Source organism: Mustela erminea, chromosome 19, assembly GCF_009829155.1.
Source record: "Mustela erminea isolate mMusErm1 chromosome 19, mMusErm1.Pri, whole genome shotgun sequence".
In the NCBI taxonomy this organism is placed as follows: Eukaryota; Metazoa; Chordata; class Mammalia; order Carnivora; family Mustelidae; genus Mustela; species Mustela erminea.
This window is the reverse complement of record NC_045632.1, coordinates 14,029,581-14,045,314: the sequence shown is the minus strand read 5'-3', so window position 1 is coordinate 14,045,314 and position 15,734 is coordinate 14,029,581. Positions and strand designations below refer to the sequence as shown.

At 45.5% G+C, this 15,734-nt stretch overlaps 1 pseudogene; it reads left to right on the top strand.

Moving 5' to 3' along the window:
- Nucleotides 1-4,054: 4,054 nt before the first annotated feature.
- LOC116580118 lies at nucleotides 4,055-4,959 on the top strand (annotated as a pseudogene).
- Nucleotides 4,960-15,734: the final 10,775 nt, after the last annotated feature.

Genomic DNA, 15,734 nt, shown 5'->3' with positions numbered 1-15,734 from the left:
AGAAAGAGAAATTAAGGAGTCAATCCCATTTACAATTGCACCCAAAACCATAAGATACCTGGGAATAAACCTAACCAAAGAGGCAAAGAATCCATACTCAGAAAACTATAAAGTACTCATGAAAAAAATTGAGGAAGACACAAAGAAATGGAAAAATGTTCTATGCTCATAGATTGGAAGAACAAATATTGTGAAAGTGTCTACGCTACCTAAAGCAATCTACACATTCAATGCAATCTCTATCAAAATCCCATCCATTTTTTTCAAAGAAATGAAACAAATAATCCTAAAATTTATATGGAACCAGAAAAGACCTCGAATAACCAAAGGAATATTGAAAAAGAAAGCCAAAATTGGTGGCATCACAATTCTAGACTTCAAGCTCTATTACAAAGCTATAATCATCAAGACAGTATGATACTGGCACAAAAACAGGCACATAGATCAATGGAACAATAGAAAGCCCAGAAATAGACCCTCAACTCTATGGTCAACTAATCTTTGACAAAGCAGGAAAGAATGTCCAATGGAAAAAAGATAGCCTCTTCAACAAATGGTGTTGGGAAAATTGGACAACCACATGCAGAAAAATGAAATTGGACCATTTCCTTATACCACACACGAAAATAGACTCAAAATGGATGAAGAGGGGCATCTGGGTGGCTCAGTGGGTTAAGCCTCTGCCTTCAGCAAAGGTCATGATCTCAGGGTCCTGGGATCGAATTCTGCATCAGGCTGTCTGCTCAGCGGGGAGCCTGCTTCCCTCCCTCTCTCTGCCTGCCTCTCTGCCTACTTGTGATCTCTCTCTCTCGGTCACATAAATAAATAAAATATTTTTTTAAAAAATGGATGAAGGACCTCAATTTGAGAAAGGAATCCATCAAAATCCTTGAGGAGAACACAGGCAGCAACCTCTTCGACTTCAGCCACAGCAACTTCTTCCTCGGAACATTGCCAAAGGCAAGGGAAGCAAGGGCAAAAATGAACTATTGGGACTTCATCAAGATCAAAAGCTTTTGCACAGCAAAGGAAACAGTTAACAAAACCAAAAGACAACTGAGAGAATGGGAGAAGATATTTGCAAACGACATATCAGACCTGGAGGGGAGAGAATGCTTGATTCCTTGAAGGACAGAGAAGAATAGGTAAACATGGAATGCATAAGGGGAGTTCACAACCCTCCTACACTGTTGGTGGGAACGCAAGCTGGTGTAGCCACTCTGGAAAACAGCATGGAGGTTCCTCAAAAAGTTGAAAATAGAGCTACCCTACGTCCCAGCAATTGCACTACTGGGTATTTACCCTAAAGATACAAACATAGTGATCCGAAGGGGCACATACACCCAAATGTTTATAGCAGCAATGTCCACAATAGCCAAACTATGGAAAGAACCTAGATGTTCATCAACAGATGAATGGATAAAGAAGAGGTGATATATATATATATATATATACACAATGGAATACTATATATATATATATATATATATATATACACAATGGAATACTATGCAGCCATCAAAAGAAATGAAATCTTGCCATTTGCGACGGCGTGGATGGAACTAGAGGGTATTATGCTTAGTAAAATAAGTCAATTGGAGAAAGACAACTATCATATGATCTCCCTGATATGAGGAAGTGGAGATGCAACGTTGGGGGTTTGGGGGAACCCCAACAAAATAATGAACAAGGTGGATCGGGAGGAGACAAAAACGTAAGAGACTCTTAATCTCACAAAACAAAGTGAGGGTGGCCGGGGGGGAGGGGGTAGGGAAAGGGTGATGGGGTTATGGATATTTGGGAGGGTATGTGCTATGGTGAGTGCTGTGAAGTGTGTAAACCTGGCGATTCACAGTCCTGTACCCCTGGGGCTAATATACATTATAGATTTATAAAAAATAAAATAAATAAAAGGGCCTCATGTTAATCCAATTCCAGGAAAGGTAGATCAAACTCTTTTCCTTTCTCCAGAATATTTCTAAAATCCAGGATCTAGGGGTGCCTGGGTGGCTCGTCAGTTGGGTATCTGCCTTTGGCTCGGGTCAATGATCTCAAGTGTCTTGGATCCTGCTGCTCATCAGGGGAGTCTGCTTCTCCCTCTCACTCTCCTTCTGCGCTCCTCTCTCAAATAAATAATAAATCTTTTAAAATAAATAAATAAATAAAATTTAAAATAAATAAAATCTAGGACCTAAATATATTAGTCAGAGTTCTCCAGAAAAGCAGGACAATAGGATGGATATAGATCTAGATACAGAGATTAGATAGACAGACATATAGATACAAAGAAAGAGATTTATAAGGAATTGGCTCACTTGACGAAAGAGGCTGACAATCCCATAATCTGCAGTGTAAGTCGGCAAACTAGAGACCGGGGAGCAAATGGTTAGTTCCTGTCCAAAGGCCAGTAGCCGTCCAGACCCAGGAAGAGCCAATGTTTCAGTTCAAGTCTGAAGGCAGAAATAAGCTGATGTCCTAGACAGCCAGGAGGAATTCTTTCTTACTCAGAGGAGGGTCAACCTTTTTGTTCTATTCAAGCCATCAGCCCATTGGATAGTCTACCCACATTAGGGTGGGCAATTTGTTTTACTCAGTCCACCAGTGTAATGTTAATCTCATACAAAAAACACCAGATAAATGTTTGACCAAATATCTGGGCACCCCGTGGCCCAGTCAAGTTGACAGGTAAAATTCACCATCACACTAAGCCAGTATAATAGTTCTGTCAACATTTGGTTTCACTCAACATTTACGAGGCCCTGTGGTATGAAATACACATAGCTAAATTAGATCCCTTGCTTCGAGTGAGAATAGAATGATAATTCTATCCATATATAATTCTAGAAATAGCATTAAGTACATGAGGGGGCCTAAAAGCTGAGATGTTCAGGGTAGGGAGAGACTCTTTCTTTCATAGGGTTTCAGGAAAGAGTCTAACATTTCAGGAGGGAAATAAATAATAATGATAATGGCATAATGGAGCAGGGGCATTCCTAATGAAGAAAAGAAACAGACAAGGGCACCTGTATGCTCAGTGGGTTAAGCCTCTGCCTTGTGGCTCAGGTCATGATCTCAGGGTTCTGGGATTGAGTCCCGCATTGGCTTCTTTGCTCAGCGGGGGAGCCTGCCTTCCTCCTCTCTCTCTTCCTGCCTCTCTGCCTACTTGTGATTTCTCTCATCTGTGTGTCAAAAAAAAAGAAAAGAAAAGAAAAGGAAATCTTTAGAAAAAAAAAAAGAAAGAAAGAAAGAAACGGAAAGACAAAGAATCAGGAAAACATGCTGAGTCATCTAGTTTAATTATAGTTTAAAATACAGGAGGAGAGGGAAGCCTAGGTGTCTCAGTTGGTTAAGCATGTGCCTTTGGCTCGGGTCATGATCCTGGGGTTCTGGAATAGGGTCACATGTTAGGCCACCCTGATCAGTAGGGAGTCTGCTTCTACCTTTCCCTGGTTTGTGCCCTCTCGTACAAACGCTCTCTCTGTCTCTGTCTCTCTCTCTCTCTCTCAAATAAATAAAATCTTTAAAAAATTAAAATAAAGTATATGAAGAGAAACAAAAGCAAACTGTGGAATGGTAAGTGGTAAAGGGAACCCAGAGCTTCCCAATCTCCTCAGTAGGACTTTCTAAGAACTTAACAACTATTTTTTTTAAATTTTATTTATTTATTTGACAGACAGATATCACAAGTAGGCAGAGAGGCAGGCAGAGAGAGAGAGAGGGAGGCAGGCTTCCTGCTGAGCAGAGAGCCCGATGCGGGGCTCGATCCCAGGACCCTGAGATCACGACCCTAGCCGAAGGCAGAGGCTTAACCCACTGAGTCACCCAGGTGCCCCGAACTTAACAACTTTTGGCCTAGGACTGTTCTGAATTGTTTCAATTCAGCTTTTAAGTATTTCTGAGAAATAACTTACTTCCCATCCTGCTAACTTCACCCACCTCCTAGTTCCTTTCCTCCAGTCCTCGATATGCCTAGTTAACCATTAGGCTACAGGTTTAAAAAACTTTTGAGGGGCCAAGCAAGCAAGGGCTGCCAATGTGGTGGGGGAGCAGGGCCATGAACAAGCCGTGGCAGGTCCTAAGCGGCCAGGACGACGGAACTCACAGGTCCTGGATGCCTCATCCCTTAGAGTCAACACCAGATTGAGTGATTTTTCATATGCTTCGTGTGCGGCACTTTCTTCTCTATCCTTGAAACTGGATTGCTGTGGCTTCCTGGTGTTATAAAGCTCTTTGTAGCATTTTATACCCTTGGAAATACTGCTGCATTAGCCAGGATGTGCTTTTCAGTGGGATCCATGAAGCAACTGAAGAAAACGTCTGAAACAAGACTGCTTGCAACAATTATTATGCTCCTGTGTTTCATATTTACGCTGTGTGCTGCTCTTTGGTGGCACAAGAGGGGACAGGCCTTATTATTCTGTATACTGCAGTTTCTTGTCAATGACCTGGTGTAGTCTGTCATATAACCCACATGCAAGGGGAGGCTCTTTGAGTTCCATCTTGTTGCTTCTGGTCCTTAATGATTCTTACACAAATACATACATTCTAGTATATGAACATCAAAATATGATTTAAAAAAAGGGCAAAATAAATAAATAAGTAAAAAGCTTTTGGAGGAATCAGCACCTAATCAACATTTACAATGTATTTCATAAAACACATTTCAAGTCCAAAACAAGGAATTTCAGACTCATGAAACAAATATCTACTATCACCCACTGTGTATAATGCACTGTGGTAAGTCCTGGGAATATAAAAATGAATAAAAGTACATTTCCTGCCTTAAAGGAACACACTATTCACTTTGGAACAAAGATTCATCACGATATGGAGAATGTCTTGAGAAAGGCCATGCAAAAGAGATCTTCAAGGTCAATCCTAACCTGGAAAGCAATTTCGCCTACTTTGTGACCACAGGAGAAAGGGTACCCGCCCTACCTTCAAATCAGTGCCCAGTAGCTGCTAGCACAAGTCATGCTGGAGCCAACCAATGCCCACTGAGAGCCTCTAAGGGTCAGCCACTGAGTGGGGCTCAGGTGGTACAAAGAAGAGTGAGATATCTAAGAAGCACTTCCGAATTGCCTCCTTGTTTAGCAGGTGCTATGGCAGGAACTAGAGACCTGGTCCCTCAGGATGGAAAGGAGCATCCCAGAGAAGCAGGAAGCAGCAATCACCTACCTCACCTATCCTGTTCCTGGGCTTCCCTTGCTGAATGGCCCTGGTTGTAGCTCATCTTCCTCCAACACATAGGTTCCATCTGTTTTCCACTTTGATAGTCAAAGTGATCTCCAAACACCAATCTGGTCATGTCAATGCTCCGCCTAAAATCTAGGTGTAGCTGTCCATCACCCTGAGGATAAAATCCAAACTTCTTTACCCAGCATGTCAGGCTCTTCCCTAATGTTCCCTGTTTATTTCTAACCACCGTCCCTCTGCAGCCCCTGTTATAACATATGCAACTGCTTGCAGTTCCTTGAATATAGGACCCCTCATACCATGGACTTTGCACATGCTATTCCTTCTGCCTAGAAGGCTTGTATCTCAATTTTTATTTTTCCTTTAGAATTTTGCTCTTGAAAAAGAAAAAGGAAAAAAAAAAAGCCGTGTCTGACCCATCTCAACACCTCCACCTTCATCTCAGATGAATTATAAGACCCTCCTCTGTGTTCCCATAATAACCCATCTGTCCCTCAGTCACACTTGCCATTCTGCTCTGTAAATGCCTGTTTATCTGACTCACCTACAAGACCAAAAGCTCCTTAAGGACCACTAAAACCCTTCATTTTTATTCCCATTATATCCCTAATATAATGCTTAGTATCTAGTAGGCATTCAGGAGACTACACACTTATTAAGAGATTGAATGAATGAATGAAAAATATGAAGCCCTTACTGGAATCTGTGAGGCATACAGAAAAGCCTCCAACTTAATAAATATTTATTGGGTACCTATGTCAGTAGTTTCTTCTTTTTATTTTAAAGATTATATTTATTTATTTGAAAGAGAGAGAGTGCAAGCAAGCATGAGCAGGGAGAGAGGGAGAGAGTAAAGAAGAAGCAGACTCTCCACTGAGCAGGGAGCCCAACATGGGGCTCGACATGGGGTTCAATCCCAGGATCCTGGGATCATGACCTGAGCCAAAGGCAGACACTTAACCAACTGAGCCACCCAGGCCCCCCTGTCAGTAGTTTTTTGGCAGGTACTTTAAAGTCAGACATAGATACAGCTTCTAACATTAAGTTGCCTTCAGAGGAGGGGCGGAAGTTAAATATATACTCAGATAAAGAACAGAGCATAATGGCAATGCAATCATGCTATTAAAGTTATCAAAAGGGCAAAGGGAAGGCAAGGGCACCACCGCATTGTTTTCCAGAGCTGTTCTTACAACCACGTTAGTTATACTGGCTAGGTAAGAACAAACCTTTTCTACTTAGTTCAGCCAAGACTAATTTTTTCAATAGGAACAAACAACAGGAATAAGAAAAGAAAAAATACACAAAAAATTTTTTTCAAAGACAGACACTTCCAGCAAGGATAGCCAGAGCCTAACCGGGAATCTCACATGGGATACCGGGATACCACATGCCGAGGTCTGAACTTCCTTGGACAATAGATTCAGTTCCTCAGGCCCCTAACTGGCTCACCAAGGATTTGGACTGACTAAGTTTTCACTCCCTTTCAGGAAAACTTGGGTGGTACTGTGTGTAAACTGGCAGGTCCAGACCAGGGTGGGGTTGGGGGGGGTTAGGTTGGTTCAGAGGGCGGGGAAGAGACTTCCCTTCTCTTTCTGCCTTCTAGGCTCCTCTCTTGAACTTTAGCCTGGCCTGTGCTTACTGGCAGCCACCTCCTTTGCCCTACCAACCAATTACTTTAAATTTGAGACCCTAGTGTTTCTCCTGAAATTCTGCCTGAAACTTACCTTTCTCTTTTTTTTAAAAACTTGTCTGGAGGGGGGCACTTGGTGGCTCAGTTGGTTGCATGTCCAACTCTTGGTTTCAGCTCAGGTCATGATCTCAGGATGGTGCGATCGAGCCCTACACTGGGCTCTGTGCTCAGCACAGAGTCTGCTTCTCTACCACTGCCCCTCCCCGCCCTCGCTCAAGTGCTCTCTCGTTCTCTCTCAAATAAATAAAAAATCTTTGAAAAAAAAAGTCCTGTCTGGAATATCTGCCTTCGTCTGAACTTTGTCGAGGATGGTTCTATCCTTTAGGGGTATTCAACTGATTTCCTCTCCTTCCCATGAATTTATGCTGCTTGATCTCTCGGATATTTTCCTAGAATTCCCCTTTGCCACCCTCCTAACCTCTGCACATTTGCACAGTTCACTTGTTCAGGAAGCGTTCTCTGAGCAGCCTAGTACAGGGCAGCTCTCCTATATCTGAACTCCAAAAGCTCTAATGTTTGTTATACTTGGGCGCCTGTGTTACATTATATGCTATTCCTATGAGGTTGTGATTTATATGTTTACCTGTCTCATTACCTCTAACCCCACCCAGACTGTAACCTCTTTAAATGCAAAGAATCAGGGAACGGGGAGCCTGCTTCTCCCTCTGCCTGCCACTCCCCTCCTCTCTCTCTCTCTGACAAATAAATAAATAAAATATTTTTTTAAAAGGCAAATAATCGTCTTTTATATTCCCCCCACCCCAGCTGCACCCACCCATGACTGAGAGCAGATACTGAGTACCTACAGTATGTGAGTTGCTGTTCTGGTGCTTCATGTACGTTATTTCATTTGATCCTCACAATTTTTTCACAAATGAAAAAACTGAGGGTCAGGGAACATGAATAAAAGGCAAAGGCCACCCAACTAAAAAGTGGCAGAGCCGGGACGACTGGATGGCTCAGTTGGTTAAGCAGCTGCCTTCGGCTCAGGTCATGATCCCAGCGTCCTGGGATGGAGTCCCACATCGGGCTCCTTGCTCAGCAGGGAGCCTGCTTCTCCCTCTGCCTCTGCCTGCCATTCTGTCTGCCTGTGCTCACTCTCTCCCCGCTCCCCCTCTCTCTCTCTGATAAAAAAAAAAAAAAAAAAAAGTGGCAGAGTCACGAAGGGACTCCAAAGCCTTGTGGCCTCTAAGCCCAGCTGGCACCTCGAGTGGGGCAGGCATACCAGAACCACCGGTTGCTGACCAAGCCATTTCCAGCGCCAGGCAGACAGCCGAGGTACACAACCACCAGGCAGCAGAGCCAGCTTCATACCGCCTCCTCGGAAGCCCACATCTGGGTCTCCCTGGCTTCCTGGCACTAACCCAACCCTTCACCCTCTGCCAATTTAGGCAGTAGCCCCTCTCTGTTCCACAGGTGGCTTATTTGGAAGCCCAGATTATATGCCTAAGACATCAGGAAGCGAGAGGTCAAGTTCCTCAAAAGCCAAGTCAGAGAAGTGGTTTTTGAGCCCTGGCTAGCTGGGAGGGAGCTCTTCCTATGGCCAGCGAGTTTCGGCTCTTATGTTTTCTTTTCAGGACCTGTCAGGCAACTTTGGAATTACAGGGACAAGCCTTTTGCCAATAAGCCTTGTTTGAAAGAGACAGATTAGTAGAAACCCTGCCACTGTGGAAGGCCCAGGTCAGCAGGAGGACTCCGGTCTCTCCTGCATCACCCAGACCCACAGTCACATCTGCCACCTGCTCACGTGATAGCAGGTTTCTCCCCTCCAGTAATAACAGATACCATTTACTGAGTGCCTGGAACAGGCCAAGCACTATACCCAGTGCTTCAAGTGTTTATCTCAATGAATTCTTGTGAACATGCTGTGAATACATCTAGTGCAGTAGTTAAGGACAGAGGCTCCAGGGTCAAACTGCCCAAGTTCAGAATCCCAGCTCTACCACTTACACATTGCATTAGTTTGGTCCTGATACTTAACTTCTCTGTGCCTCAATTTCTTCATCTGATAAATGGCAACCACACTAGCACCTAATTCCTAGAAATGTATGAGGGTTAGCTGAATTAATAAGTGTAGGGTGCTCAAGGCATTTTACTATTATAATAACTATTATGTAGGCATCATCCCCATTTGACAAGAGTGTAGTAACTGAGTATTAAGAGACCTTAAGTCACTTGCCAAGGTAACCCAGTTAATGAAGAACAAAGCGTGAAGTTAAATCCAGGTCTGGTCTACCTGACTCCAAAGGCACATGGACATTTCAGAAATCCCAGCACTTGAAATCTCTCTTGTACAGACCAACCAGGCTGGCGAAAGAGCTACAAAAGGACCTAGGCTGGAGGCACCTGGGTGGCTCAGTGGGTTAAAGCCTCTGCCTTCGGCTCAGGTCATGATCCCAGCGTCCCAGGATCAAGCCCTGCACTGGGCTTTCTGATCCGCAGGGAGTCTGCTTCCTCTGATCTCTCTGCTGCCTCTCTGCCTACTTGTCATCTCTGTCTGCCAAATAAATAAATAAAGTCTTAAAAAAAAAAAAAAAGGGCCCAGGCTGGAATAAGCTCCCAGGGTCAACCTGGAGAAGCAGAAATGTGCAGGGCCCAGAGCCAACCCCAAGAATGTAGAGTCTGGAAAAATTTCACTCACCCAACCCCTAGTAATATTGTACAAGTGAACAAAGGCAGTATGGAAGAGGAAAAGAAGTCATAAAAAGACATCATAAGGCCTTAGCAAAATGGTTTTTCCACAGATAGGGGAAGTACTACCCAAGTTCACTTGGTGCTCTGCAAGGGTAGAAGGGATATGAGCTCAGTATGAGAGCCTCAGAAGGAGGCTTGGCACCGTCGGTCTGAGCATTTTTTGTGCCTCATTCTCTTTACCCCACCCTTACCTACTGCCAACCTCCTGGTCTGAATGGAGTGAAGTATCTGTAGTTCCCTAAAGATAATTCTGCAGGGCCTCAAACTGCCTTTCCTTCTCACTGCTGATGATCTTTTTTTTTTTTTTTTTAGATTTATTTTATTTATTTATATTTGAGAGAGAGAAAGAGAGAAAGGCTGGGAGGGGCAGAGGGATAGGGGGAGAGAGTCTCAAGCAGTCTCTGTGCTGAACGTGGATCTCAGCATGGAGTTCAATCTCACAACCGTGAGATCACGATCTGAGCCAAAACCAAGAGTGGAAAGCTTAACTGATTGGGCCACCCAGGTGTCCCTCACTGCTGATGTTCTTAGGAATAGCTAACCAATCTTTCTTCCAGGGTCCCAAGAAACAGACACTCATTGTCCATCTCTGGGAACACTTGAGGGCATTGTCTCAAGTCGAGAGGAGCTGAGAGACAAGGTAAAGGACAGTCCAAGTTGCCATCCCCACCATGTTACCTAACATAACGTCTCTGAAGGGGCCCAGTTTCCTACCTCCCACAGTCACTGTGCTCCTGAAAGAGAGTCAGACAGTGCAGGGAGCTGGGATCCTGCCGCCTCTCCTGCATCCACCATTCTAGCATCGACCTCTCCTGTCTGGTTCTGAGAGCTCTCAAGGCTTTCCTGGTGAGAGAGTCAGGAACTAAGGGAATTGAGCCCAAAACGCCTTGCTCAAAAAAGACCAACTATTAACTCAGGACAGGGAGTGAATTTCATTTATCCTTGAAAATTTAGCTCCTGACAGTTGGTAGTAGGTGACAGTATCAGTGAAATTAAATTATTCTTAAAGGTAGGAATGCTTAAAGATTGGTTAGAAATAAGCCACAAACTTGGGGCGCCTGGGTGGCTCAGTGGGTTAAAGCCTCTGCCTTCGGCTCAGGTCATGATCCCAGGGTCCTGGGATCTAGCCCCACATCAGGCTCTCTGCTTGGCAGGGAGCCTGCTTCCTCCTTTCTCTCTCTGCCTGCTCTCTGCCTACTTGCGATCTCTGTCTGTCAAATAAATAAATAAAACCTTAAAAAAAAAAAAAAAAAGAAAAGAAATAAGCCACAAACTTGATCGGTTTCCTGCTTATCAACTTGTCTCTAATTGTTCCAGAACAATGTAATACCTCTGTCACTAAAGCTCTCCAATTCTCGGGATCCTGCTCACAGATCCAAAGGTGGTAATAGCTACATGATCAACATCCAATTTCTGAGAACCAACATCTATTGCTCAGGAAGGTCCAGTGTTTCATTCTCCATCTCTTCACACCCTCACAGGTTACACACCCAAGAATAAAACAAGGTGAATTTCAGACCAGGTTAAGGAAATGTCTAACATCTTTTTAATCTGACAACACTTTACCAGTGTGTTGCGAAAAAAAAACAGAAACAGAGAGAGCAAACCAGCTCCTGAATCACTTCCTCTCAGCATCAACCACCTTGACGCCACAGTGTGGTCCACAAGCACACACCCAAACAATTGAAACATGGATGCACACATTCACAGTACCCACTCTAAACTAAGTGGTAGACACACACAAGCCATTAGGACACCACACAACTCATGTAAGTACGCCACGAGCCCCCAGACAAATACTGAGAACAGAAGCCCATCACGCTTCAGCACAGGTGAATGCTGGCAGCTAGAACATGCACATGTTTCTCCATGGCCTGTGTGTTCTGTCCAGTTCTGCGGGGAAAGAGGAAAACATGAAGTGGACACCTGATGGCTATGAAAAGAATTTCCTGCTGTTTGTTTCAGGGAACCAAAGGCAGGAAAGAGCCAGGAAAGTCATCCAAACAATCATAGCCCAGGCCGGAAACTGAATGTGATGCTCAGGGGAAAGTTATGGAGGAGGTGGAAGAACGGGAATGGAAGTCATATCAAACCAAAACAGGAGAATTCTGCACAATGGCAGGGAACCCCCAGCTAGATCCTCCTTCCCCAGGGGGCTGAGGGGGTGCTCCTGGCTCCAGACTCTCCTCACCACACCCACAGTGGACATCTTCAGGCCACTGAAATAAACACAGAGCTGTACAAGAAGAGACACAAATAGAATTTCTACCCTGCTCCTTTGGGGAAAGACAGGCATGTGAGATACAAGAAGCATTCAGGGCTCTGCCACAGCTGCCCCCTCTTCCCGCTACTAATCACAGAATCAGAACTTGAGGGCAAGAAGGAACATAAAAGATTATCTCAGCCAAAAAAAAAAAAAAGAGAGAGAGAGAGATTATCTCAGCCAAATTCAACTTCAGATAAGAAAACCAAGTCCAGGGGCGCCTGGGTGGCTCAGTGGGTTAAAGCCTCTGCCTTTAGCTTGGGTCGTGATCCCAGGGTCCTGGGATTGAGCCCCACATCATGCTCTCTGCTCAGCAGGGAGCCTGCTCCCCCCACCCCGCCCCCCACTCTCTGCCTGTCTCTCAGCCTACTTGTGATCTCTGTCAAATAAATAAATAAAATCTTAAAAAAAAAAAAAAAGAAAGAAGAAAGAAGAAGAAAAGAAAACCAAGTCCAGCATAGGTGAGTGACTTTCTCAAGTAACACTTAGCTCACACACTACTAAGAACCAGCTCTCCTCACTCCTAGCCCAGGGCTCTCCCCCTCCCTCTGGATCTCCTAGAGGCTGGTGTGGGAATATCCCCCAAAGTGAACTATATAAAACCCCCTTATCCTCACTCAAGGTAGGGGTGCAACTGGATCAGCCTTCCAAACTTACTAGGGGATGAGATGAGGATTGGCATTTCTTCCTGTTTTTCTGCACTGCCTGGCTTGGAGCCTTAGGGAGATTAACCCTCCATTTCAGAAGAGCCCACAGCCATGGATGATGGGGTCTCCACCTAGCATCCCAGGCTATGGCTCCACGGTCCCTAGTCTCACAGGTGGAGTTCCACCGGCAGTGGCGAAGCCCCCACAGAGCCCTGAGCCCCTCCCTGGTTCCCCTGCCCTCCCAGAGCCTCTGTCCCACCCAGGTGGCTTGAGCCTCTGTGCGATCCAGTTGGCAAGCCACCCCGGGGGACAGGCAGAGAAGTGAAACCCACCCTGATGCGGGGAGAAGCAAATGAAGGGTGAAGAGAAAATGTGAGAGTAAAGGACACTGCCTCCAAATGCCTCCCTATCATAAATGTCAGTGTGATTTCATCCATTCTCGGGATGGAATGTACCCCTCCAACACAGCCCAGAGGAAGAAAGCAAGTGTAGACTGCATTGTCGATTCACAGAAGAATGAGAACCAAACAGCGGGTGACTAAAGAAGCCAAGATTCCACTGCCTTCCAGAACCCAGACCTCGGGCCCTCTGGCCCAGTAGTTTTAACTATCAGTGTTTGAGAAATTCTGTTCTTGGTTGGTCTAGGGTGAGACCCATCAGTCTCAATTTTTAACAAACATCCCAGATAATTCTCATACAGATTCAAGGACCATCTCTGAGAATCTCAGAGAAGTCCTACCTTCTCACTGCCCCACCTGCCACCGAGTGGCTAAGAGCACAGGTGGCGAGGTCCCCAGACCTGGCCTCAGACCCTGGCTCTTGAGTACGAGCAGCAGGACAGATGACTGCACTTGAGCCCCCACGTCTGTGAAATGGGGCTCATAAAAGTACCCACCACATGGGCTGTTACAGGGAGCACATGAAGTGATCTAGTTATTTACCATGCTTAGCACACTGCCTGGAAGGGAGTAAGCACATGGTATTTGCTGGGTACTAGCTGTCCTACTAGTTGTCAGTTGTACCATAAATTAGGAAGCACACCACACTGGTTGGCTAGTACTAGTTTATATTATAATTACTCCCGGTAACTTTTAAGCTATAGTGTTTCTTGAGCTAGCTGCTTTGCTATTAGCCTACTCCTAAATTACCTCTTCCCTGTGCCCTGCTAGTCTCACCACTCCCTTCTGCCCCTGGATGCTGAACACCAGGCTCTCAATGAAAGTTTAAAGTTACATTGTGCTTTTATGTTTTGTGATGAATGTCAAGTGTTTTGTAAGGTGTGTTCTGATTGCCTGTTCTTCTCTATTAACTTTCTCCAAAGCCATTCCTTGCCTTCCCTCCTTTCCACCTCTCCCCTAATCGACCCACAGCCCCCATTTTCCAGAAGACTTACGGGCAGTTAATATGTGACCCCTAGACAAAGAATATCCATCTTGCCAAAACCCTGAAAAACCATTCTGATCAACAGAAAAGGTTGATGAAGAATAGCACTCAGGCCTGCGTACCTGTGGCCTTGTGCTGAGGTGACCGTGCTGAGCTGAGGGACAAGTGCTGGGCACAACCCCTCCTCTCCATCACTGCCTCCACCAATTCCTGGCCCCAGCCCATCCTTCTCCTAGAGCTTCTCCCCACTGCCCGTAGCAATTCTACCTGGACAGTCCACAAGCATCTCATCCAAACATACCCAAAACTGTGTTTAGCATCTCAGTCCCAGGCCAGCCTATCCCTCATTCTTATCTCAGGGCTAATGGCACCCCATCCACCCAAAAGCTCAAACCAGACTCAGCTCCAAGTCATCCTCAGCTTTCCCCACCCACCATCACCGCTTTGGTCACTCACCAAGCCCTGCCCGTTCTTCAAATGGCTCTCCTGCTCCTGCACTCCCAGCTCAGATCTCAGACTCCCAGGCACACTCCCCACAGCTGCAACAAACCAGCTGCCAGAGCATGTGTCCTGAAACACAATCTGACCAGGTCATTTCCCACTGAAAGCCTCTGGTAGTTCCCCACTCACAAGACTCCAAACTTTTTGGGCTGTTTGTCAAGACTTGCACAATTTGGGAGAGCCTTACCCCTCCTGCTGCCAAAAAGAGCCCCAAAATAAGGCCAGGCCAAAAATACCCACCACTCCACTGTAATCTAAGAGGCCAGCCACCCAGGGAACATGTCGCCTCTCAACCAGACATCAGTCAAATTTAGTTTATCTGATGGTGGATCCTTGGGCCCTGAAGGGATGACATGGACTTCAAGGGAAGAAAAGAAAGGCATGGCCGGGAATTCAAGCCACGGGGCCTGTACTCTAGTGGCCAAAGCTCCTCATCATGCACGGCAAAACTAAGGACTAGAGAAACAAATCTACTGGTTGGAGGTCACAGCTTTAATCACCAGCACCATGGCCCAGGGCCCAGGCCCATAATTCAGCTTCTTCTGCTAAGAGCCCTAGAAGAGTCTCCCAAGCACAACCGTGTGGGATTCCCTTTTTTCTGGACATAACTCAGGACTTTCTACCACACCCACAGGCATGTAGATTCCCAGATGACCTGGGAGGAACAGAACAGGAAGCTCGAGCCTTGGCACCAGTTCAGAGTGGAACTCCTAGGGCCAAACACTAGGGCCTTTGACTCTAGGGGGAGAAAAGGCCCATTGTCTGGGTGGGTGGAACCAAACCATAAGAGCAGCAAGGAAACCAGTTTTGTGCCCAGAGATGGGGACTTGGCCCTCAGATATCAGGGTGGAGAGGGGGAAGGGAGAAAGGAACACATACCTTAAGTAAACAGAGGCAACTGCAAGAGTTCTTACTCACTCCTGGGTTTTGTTTTCTGCTGTGTGTTTGTTTTCCCTCACATAGGGCTTTGCATGGCCTTTGAGGCCCCCAGAATCTAGGAGGACCAGGAAAAGGTGTGGCTCCCTGGAGGGTGGAGGAATCAAGATGAGATTTAGGTGACTCCATTATGAGACTGTTAGTGGAGAAAGGAGCCACTCTATCATTTCCTTAATTGCTAGTGAAACAAAACAAAACAAAACAAACAAACAAACAAAAAAGCCTCAGAGCTGGCTACACATCAACAAAAGGAACAAACCCTTCCTGCAAGATACTGGGCACATATACGGGACAGGGGGACACTGCCCACCCCAGTACTGCAAGAAGCAGGAAGGAAAGAGCAGAAAAACCTAAACCTTAAACAAATACTTCTATTTACCTATTTATTTGAGCAGAGGGAGAGGGACAAGCAGACTCTGTGCTG